Raw genomic sequence first — 9,888 nt, forward strand, 5'->3', positions numbered from 1 at the left:
CCCATCCTCTGAAAATTAACTTTAATTTCAGAGGCTTTGAGTAGATCAGTCTTGACAGCCTGATAAACCTGTGGAATCATTGCCCCCAACAGCTGACTTCCCAATTCCAAAATGGTTTGCAACTGACTGGTACCTGTCAAAAGTTACCAGTTTCCAAAGGGCAATAGCCACTTGCTTCTGTACAGGTATGGATTTCTGAAAGTGAGTGGTCTGACACTGGAGGGTTATCCTCCTTGAACAAGTCAGTGAAGGTCTGTTTCCTCAGTCAGAAGTTCTGCAGCCACTGGTTACCATCCAAGGTGTCCACCATATCATCCATCCCCATTTTTGCAATCATATTTGTTTCATGGTGTTCAGGTAGATTTGCATCGTCCCTCTGAGTAGGCCATCTTTTGCCATCATAAATCTCTCTGGACTGAGTCGATCCAGGATTCAGAACTATACCTCATGAACATTTGTTCAGTCAGCAGCAGAACCATATCTTCATGAACTTGTTTCGTATCATCAGCAGTTTGGCAGAAAGAAGAGATGAGCAGGTGATGTCATCATCAAGTGAATGAAAGCAGTGACTTGTACCAGCAACGCACAGCAAATTGTTCCCAGTGATACACAGAACCCTTGCATACTGCCCCTGCACTGGTAGTGTTAACTTTGAAAACCCAACATGGGTAATGTGAAGGCATATACCTGTGCATAATGTGTGTACTCATTCCCTGCTCAGCGAATGTGGATACTCAGCACAGATCTGGAGTATATATATATGCTTGCACAATACAGATAACTATCCAGGGAACCTTTGAAATGGATTTATATTCCTAATTGATTCATGAATATGGAGAGACTTGCCATTATACTGATAAAAACATCTTTTTGTAAAGCACATTATGCTGGTTTTTTCATTCTAACAATTTGAACAAGCATAAGTTCCATGCCTTTCTAAGTTTCAAGTATAATTTTGTATAATTTTCATTATTTTTCTCTCAGGCTAGGTCTAGACTACGCTCTTTTCTTGACTGCTTTTTTCAACTGCTTTTCCAGCAGAGGCTTTTCTGCCATTTGGCCCTGTCTAGATGCGGCCAAATGGTGGAAAAGCCTCCTCTTTCGGTGGAGCCCTTATTCCTCATAGAACGAGGTATACAGGGTTCCCTGAAAGAGCACTTTTGCTCTTCTGCAAAAAAAAGTGGAAGAGCAAACAAATTCCCTGGACACGGCAGAGTTTTTCCGGATACCAGAGGTATCCCAGAAAAACCTGCCAGTCTACATTTACCCTCAGTTTTCTTCCCATGTTGACTTAGTTCATTTTATTTCCTGGAGCCCTGATTGTGTGTTAGCAAACTATTTACCTAGTGTTAGGATTGTCACAGAGGAGGTATCTACAGCACAGGACAACCAAAGTCTATAAACACAATTTTCGTGGTATAAAGAGTGTATTTGTAGGATGTGGGATTTTTTAAGGAAGGGAGGAATAGGGCTTGATGTATCTAGAAAGAGCAGAAAGAACGCTAAATGTAAGATAGGGCATAAAGAGAGTTCTTGAGTAGAGTGTGCAAGAAACAAATGGAGCTGTCAAGATAATTTTGGCAGAGATGTAGGTGAGGCAATATAATCAGAGTTTGGAAAGCTCAGAATTTGAGGCTCTGGTTCAAGGCTGTGTCTAGACTGCAGAGCTTTGGTATCCCGGAAAAGCTCTGCCACATCCATGGAACATGTCCGCTTTTTTGGAATAGTTTCCAAAAAAAAGGACATATTTTTGGATAGTTTCCAAAATAACGTCATTTCCGTTATTACATGGGGAATAATGAGGTTCCAAAAGAAGAGGTTTTTCTGAAATTTGGCCCTGTGTTGATGTGCCAAATTTCGGAAAAGCCTTTTCTAAGAAAAAGCGGAGAAAGATACACAAATTGTGGTTTGCAATTTGCATATCTTTTCCCGATGTAATTCTGCAGTCTAGACATAGCCCAAGAAAGCACATTTTAAGTCCATCCTTACCCAGGAAAGTAGATAAGTGCATGCATAAGTCCCTCTGCTGAATTGGGGTATGTTTGTGAATAGAGCCCTGAATTGTGAACACACTGATAATGTAAAATACACAAAATGTTATCCTTTTATTAGTGCCATAATGTAGGTGTGCTGTAGCTGTCTTAAATTTAGTGAAGTTATTTCAGATGTGTTCAGAGGGCAAATACATCTGTATTCTGAGACAGACTTGCACCTTCCTAAAATGGACATGTTTAAATCTAGAATCTTCTAATGTAATAGTGATTGCATATTTAATTTGGAATGTTCTGTATTCAGGCTAGTAAATAGTAAATTATTGATGTATGTAAAATCTATATTGGCCTAGCCATCTGAAGTGAAACTATTGCAACATTTCCTATAACTAAGATTAAAAAGTTGAATTAAAATGGTTCACAAGGTTTATTATAGAAAATTATAGTTAAATATTCTTAATATTTTTCCAGTTATCTAGTGGTCCTTATAGGTTTTTTAAATATTGACACAAGTACATGTTGCAACATAATAATTGCCATATTTGTTAACTTTTTAAATGTCTTTAATTCTAAAACCTGGAAGAAAATCAATGGAACTTTAATACAGAAAAGCATAATGGAATAATAATAATTTGATTGATTTTGAATGGATGATGTAGCTTTCCATTTTCTCTGCTTGCCTATTATGGTTTTGTTTGTTTATTGAAGAATTTAACAAAGCCCTCCTGGTAAAGGCTTTGTGTCACAGAAGACAATTTTAATAGCATTTTCTTAACCTCAGAAGGGCAGGGTGCAAAACTTGTCATACACTGTGCTTGTCCACACACAGTCCATTTTCAGTTAGTGCTCTGAGTTCCTTGTTCTAAGTAACACAGACTAATACAAGGCCAGACAGAGCCCTTTGGATCCACACAGAGATTCCTGTCTTAGGACAAATTTACCTTTTCTTATGTAGAAAAGAGGAAGGATCAGATGTTTCCATAGTAGTTTCCTTTTGATACTACAACCTCGGAAGTGGACCTTTATAGGCAATGGATCTATATGTGATTAGGAGATAATGAGCGAATGCATATCATCCATTCCCTATTGTATCCAGTAGTGATCATAAAGGAAAGTTAATGCATCCATAAAGTGCTTGAAAACATCCCTAAAAGGAAGGATCTAGAGCAGGGGTGGGGACCTATGGCCTACAGGCCAAACGGTTTCATCAGGTTTAGCCACTGCGGTATTCCCATGTGGGATGCCAGACAGTTTCTTTATCTGAGTATCTGCAGGCATGGAGCCCTGCAGCTTCCAGTGGCTGCAGTTTACCACTCCTGGTCAATGGGAGCTGCAAGAACCAATGGCCTATCCCACACCACGTCCTGTAGCTCCGTCTGTCTGCAAACAGAGAACCTCGGCCTCTGGGAGGTGCAAGCAGCTATGCCTGAGGACACGCAGGTTCCCAAACTGTCTCATGGCCTTCCAGCAGCTAACCCTAACAGTGAATGGCCAGCATGCTGGAGGTTCTCTAGCCTGACCTAGAGCTACAGAATGGTTAGGGAATGGCGTGCATTCTGTCTGGCTTTCTCGCGCTCTGTCTCCACACATATGAAAACATAAAATATAGTAATTTTTGAGCTATCACATGTGAGCTGTTTGACAAAGCAAAGTAAAAATTACTTTATTGGACTTGGATAGTACCATGTCCAATCTGCAAGTGAATTTACACTGGCAGAATATAATGATCCAAACTGGGACTCTTCCCTAGACACTAAAATTTATGGAACCAATTTTCAAAAGTGGCTAATTGGCTTATGCTCCTAAATACTTTAGATACTTTAGAGAATCTTAATCATCACTCCTACATATGTGAAAAGTTTGCTGTGATTCTGAAAATTTGCTGGGATTCTGTAACATCTTCATATGATCGGGCATTCTCCATTGCTTCCTAACTGAAAGATGACTCCTCCATCAACATGGTATTCCCATGCGGGAGATATCTAAGGGTATGTCTACACTACAAAGTTAGTTCGAACTAACAGACGTTAGTTCGAACTAACTTTAATAGGCGCTACATTAGCGCTCCGCTAGTTCGAATTTAATTCGAACTAGTGGAGCGCTTAGTTCGAACTAGGAAAACCTCATTTTATGAGGATTAAGCCTAGTTCGAACTAGCTAGTTCGAATTAAGGGCTGTGTAGCCCCTTAATTCGAACTAGTGGGAGGCTAGCCCTCCCCAGGTTTCCCTGGTGGCCACTCTGGCCAACACCAGGGAAACTCGTCTGCCCCTCTCCGACCCGGACCCGGACCCCTTAAAGGGGCACGGGCTAGCTACGGTGCCCGTGCCAGGTGCAAGCCTGCCAGCACCCAGCCAGCAGACCCTGCACCTGGCACGGCTCGAGCCACCCACCCGATGCCCCCCAGCCCTCCCCCTCTTCCCAGGACCAGACTGGCGGCTCCCGGGAGCTTGCCCAGGACCGCAAGAGGTGGGCACCCGCCTGGGCTAGTGCGGACATCGTGGACCTCGTCCACGTCCTCCGCACTAGGCACAGGAAAGTGGCCGTCTAGGGCAGGACAGCTGCCAGCCTGGCCACCCAGGAGCAGGTGTGCATGAAAATCAAGGTGGTCCACTGAGAGCCCCGACCCTGAGCCTTGAGCTTACAATGGCCGTCCTGGGTCAGACCAAAGGTCCATCTAGCCCAGTAGCCTGTCTGCCGACAGCGGCCAACCCTAGGGACCCTGGAGGGGATGGACCGAAGACAGTGACAAAGCCATTTGTCTCGTGCCATCCCTCTCCAGCCTTCCACAAACCTTGGGCAGGGACACCACTCCTACCCCCTGGCTAATAGCACTCCATGGACCCAACCTCCATGACTTGATCTCACTACCCTTTAAACTCTATTCTAGTTCTAGCCTTCACAGCCTCCTGCAGCAAGGAGTTCCACAGGTTGACTCTTTGCTTTGTGAAGAAGAACTTTCTGTTACTAGTTTGAAGCCTGCTACCCATTCCTTTCCTTTGGTGTCCTCTAGTTCTTCTTTATGGGAACTAATGAAGAACTCTTCTGTATGCACCCTCTCTACCCAACTCCTGCTTTTATAGACCTCTATCCTGTCCCCCCTCCGTCTCCTCTTTTCTAAGCTGAAAAGTCCCAGTCTCTTTAGCCTCTCTTCATATGGGACCTGTTCCCAACCCCTGATCATTTTAGTTGCCCTCCCCTCTCCCAGCCTCTCTCACCTCCTTTTCCCAGTCTCCCCCAGTTTTGTTCAATAAAGACAGATTCCATTTTTGAACACAATTGTCCTTTATTTTGTACATCAAGAAGAGGGGCTAGGGAAGGATAAGTGGAAGGAGGTGAGGAGGGATGGGGCACGAGCCCCCGATGGGGAGGACTGGGCTGGCTCTGTGGGCTTCTGGGGGTGGAAGCTCTCCTGCAGCCCCCCAGTTGCCCCCTCTCCCCAGATGGCAGCCTGCGGCAAGTGCAGCCGGGCTGATGGCTGAGTGCTGTGATGTGCCCAGTGTGGGTAGTCCGGGCAATCCAAGCCAGGACTGCTTTGCAAGCGGGGCACCCCTGACAACTGTCTGTCCGGGGTGGGGTTTGGGACCCTTTAAGCACAGCCCTCGGCTAGCCTGAGACAGCATCTCCACGCTCTAAGTCCTCCTCTGATGCCCTGCCGGCACTGCTTCCGGCCATCCTTAAGCCTGGTTCAGGGTCCACTTAATGTGGACATGCTAGTTTGAATTAGCAAAACGCTAATTCGAACTAGTTTTTTAGTCTGGATCCATTAGTTCGAATTAGCTTATTTCTAATTAACTAATTCGAACTAAGTTAGTTCGAATTAACGTTGTAGTGTAGACGTACCCTAACACCTTGAGGGTATGTCTACACTACAAAGTTAATTCGAAATAACAGCACTTATTTCAAATTAACTTTAATAGCGTCTACACAGGCAAACCGCTATTTCAAAATAAATTCAAAATAGTGGAGCCCTTATTTCAAATTTGGTAAAACTCATTCTATGAGGAGTAATGCCAAATTCGAAATAGCTGTTTTGAATTAAGTGCTGTGTAGACACTTAATTCGAAATAGGGGGCCTCCAGCCCTTCCCAGGGAGCCCTTGTGGCCACTCTGGGCACAACCAGGAAAGCTTACTCTCCTCTCCCCCAACCCCGGAGACATTAAAGGGGTAGACTCTGGCCACAGTGCCTGTTCCAGCTACAAGCCTTCCAGCCCAGAGCTAGCAGTGGCCACCGGGGTCCCTGACCCAGTGGCCCCAAAACATGAGCCAGCAAGCCACGGGCTGCCAGCCCTCCACCACTCCCCAGGAGCAGTCTGCCAGCTCCCAGGAGCCTGAGACGGGCCGGAGAAGGTGGGCACCTTCCTGGTCCAGCGTGGAGATCATGGACCTTATTCAGGTTTGGGGGGATGCCCCCAACATCCATGATCTCCACACTAGACAGAGGAATGCAGCCATCTATGGCAGGATAGCTGCCAGCCTGGCTACCAAAGGCCACAGGCGAACCCAGGAACAGGTTTGCATGAAAGTCAGGTTGGTTCAACGAGACCCCCCAACCCTGAGCCCTGAGCTTCCCCTCCCCCTTCTTCCCCTTGCTTCCCCCTTCCAGCTCCCTTCTTCCAGGTTTTCCCCTCCCCTCTTCCACCTCCTTTTCCCAATCTCCCCAGAGGTTCCTTCCCCCCCTCCCCAGTTTTGTTCAATAAACCCAGTTTCTATTTTTGAACACGTCTTTTATTTGACATCAGGAAGGGGGGTTAAGGAAGGGTAAGTGGAAGGACACAAAGGAGGAATGGGGCACGAGTTCCTGGTGGGGAGGACCGGGGAGGCTCTGAGGGCTTCTCATGGTGGATGCTCTCCCTCAGGACCTCCTGGATCCTGACAGCCCCCCACTGGACCCCTCAGACAGCAGCCTGCAGCTGGGTTGATGGCAACGACCCCACGAGGTGAACCGGCGTGCCCAGGGGCAGCTCTGGATCCATGTGGCCGACTGCTGTGGTGTCCCACAGGGCACTCCAAGACAGGGCTGCTTTGCTGTCCCTCATCGAGGTAGATTTAAATCTCCCCCGCTTCATTAGCATAAAAATGGCTGCCGCTTTTTTTCGGCTTGGAGCTTTGCCAGAAAAAAGCGCCAGTCTAGATGCAGATCTGTCGGAAAATAAAGCCTTTTCTGAAAGATCCCTTATCCCTTTTAAAAGATCCCTTATCCCTTTAAAAAATAAAGCCTTTTCCGAAAGATCCCTTATCCCTTTTAAAAGGGATAGGATCTTTCGGAAAAGGCTCTATTTTCTGAAAGATCTGTGTCTAGTCTGGTGCTTTTTTCCGGCAAAGCTCCAAGCCGAAAAAAAGCAGCAGCCATTTTTATGACAATGAAGTGGGGGAGATTTAAATCCCCGCTTCATTAGCAATTGCGATACGTCTAATTTGCATCCCTTTTACTAAAAAGGGATGCAATCTAGACGTAGCCTCTCTGTTTAACTTTCTCACTCTGTAACTTTAAAAACAACGCATAATCCTGTAGCACCTTAGGGTATGTCTACACTACAACGTTAATTCGAACTAAGCTAATTCAAACTAACGGATCCAGACTAAAAAACTAGTTTGAATTAGCGTTTTGCTAATTCGAACTAGCATGTCCACATTAAGTGGACCCTGAACCGGGCTTAAGGATGGCCGGAAGCAGTGCCGGCAGGGCATCAGAGGAGGACTTAGAGCGTGAAGATGCTGACTCAGGCTAGCCGAGGGCTGTGCTTAAAGGGTCCCGACCCCCACCCCGGACAGACAGTTGTCAGGGGTGCCCCGCTTGCAAAGCAGTCCTGGCTTGGATTGCCCGGACTACCCACACTGGGCACATCACACCACTCAGCCATCAGCCCGGCTGCACTTGCCGCAGGCTGCCATCTGGGGAGAGGAGGCAATTGGGGGGCTGCAGGAGAGCTTCCACACCCAGAAGCTCGCAGAGCCAGCCCAGTCCTCCCCATCGGGGGCTCAGGCCCCATTCCTCCCTCACCTCCTTCCACTTACCCTTCCCTAGCCCCTCTTCTTGATGTACAAAATAAAGGACAATTGTGTTCAAAAATGGAATCTGTCTTTACTGAACAAAACTGGGGGAGACTGGGAAAAGGAGGTGGGAGAGGGGAAGAGAGAGGCTGGGAGAGGGGAGGGCAACTACAATGATCAGGGATTGGGAACAGGTCCCATATGAAGAGAGGCTAAAGAGACTGGGACTTTTCAGCTTAGAAAAGAGGAGACGGACTAGGCTTAATCCTCATAAAATGAGGTTTTCCTAGTTCGAACTAAGTGCTCCGTTAGTTCGAATTAAATTCGAACTAACGGAGCGCTAGTGTAGCGCCTATGAAAGTTTGTTCGAACTAACGTCTGTTAGTTCGAACTAACTTTGTAGTGTAGACATACCCTTAGAGACTACACACGCATACATGATATACATAGTATCATGAGCTTTTGTGGGAAAAACCTACTTCCTCAGATGAGCAAAGTGGAGATGGGACCAAGGGCTGAGTGGACATCGATGTACATTCACATGTTGTCAAAACTGAAAGTAGTCATTTTTAAAGGTTTCTTTTTCCCTTTTAAAAATAAAACTGATGAAAATTTGAACTGAAAAGTCATACTAAGTTGAAAAATAAAAAATCCCCTTTAGTTTCACATATGTCAAAACAAAATGTTTTGATTTTTTTTCCTAATCTTTCCCCCAGCACATATAATTTGGTAACACCAAAATAAATTTGCAAATTATTTTAGTGCTACTGAATCTGCATTTTAACTGAAAAGTTTGGTCCAAAAGCAATTCACCAAACACTAATCAAAATTCACCTCTGAAAAGATTGTCTTAATTCTTCTTTTCCTAAGAGCATGTTTTCCTTTTATGCAATTCCTATTTTCTTCTGTTTTTAATAGTTTTATTACAACTTGCCCCATATAGCTGCTTCTCTTCCAAGGAAAAGAAAACTGTAACAATGCTTGTGAATCTCTATGATGATTATAGTATGATTTGTAATCTGGCATGCTAAAATGGGAGAATTTTTAGTAGAGATTAAAATTAATTTATCTCAAGTCTTGTGGTTCTAATATATTGATATTTTATAAGCAACTCCATATTGTCTGTTTCTCAATTATTTTCAGAAAACAGAGGGTTAAAAAGTGTCGTTGCAAAAATGTCTGTGTCAGATCCTAAGTCCAAATCATACAGGCAAATAGAAAAAATACAGTGATGAGAATGATGTGCTGCAAAATTAAGGGTAAATATAAAGAGGATGATAATGGGACAGACCTCAATTCATGCCCATTATTAATGGCAAAGAGAATTAAGGGTAAATGAGGAATATTTCAAAAGGACATTTGCTTATCATTTATTTTACATTCCTGATAGAATAGGTATGTAGAATTGGCACTGATAAAAGTGAGCATGAAATAAAATATGCCCACAAAAATGGTTTTTAATGTGTAATATTCTTCTGAGTAAAAGCAAGAAGCCCAGTCGGGAGTCACAGACTAAGTGTGAAAATTAAATCAGCAAAAAAATCCATTTACATGAGAGAGACCACATTTCTGCTATGAAATGGCTTGGTACCTTAAGATACCTCCCAGGTGTAATGTTCTGAGTAAGAAGAGTCAGAAGGGATAGGCAGCTCAGCTATACAGTATGTATAGTATTTGATCATGTTATATTGACACAGGTTTCTTGCTGAAAGGCCTGGAGAAAATGATCAACAAAAATATCTATGATCAACTTTTGCTAAAATTGTTTCAAATTAATTATTATAATGCTTAATATTATATGGTAACTATTACGATATCAGTAATATTATACATGATCAACTTTTTACTTTTAATAATTACATGTTGTTAATTATGGTGTATTATCCAAATGTTTATTTAGTGTT

Source organism: Pelodiscus sinensis, chromosome 1, assembly GCF_049634645.1.
Source record: "Pelodiscus sinensis isolate JC-2024 chromosome 1, ASM4963464v1, whole genome shotgun sequence".
In the NCBI taxonomy this organism is placed as follows: domain Eukaryota; kingdom Metazoa; phylum Chordata; order Testudines; family Trionychidae; genus Pelodiscus; species Pelodiscus sinensis.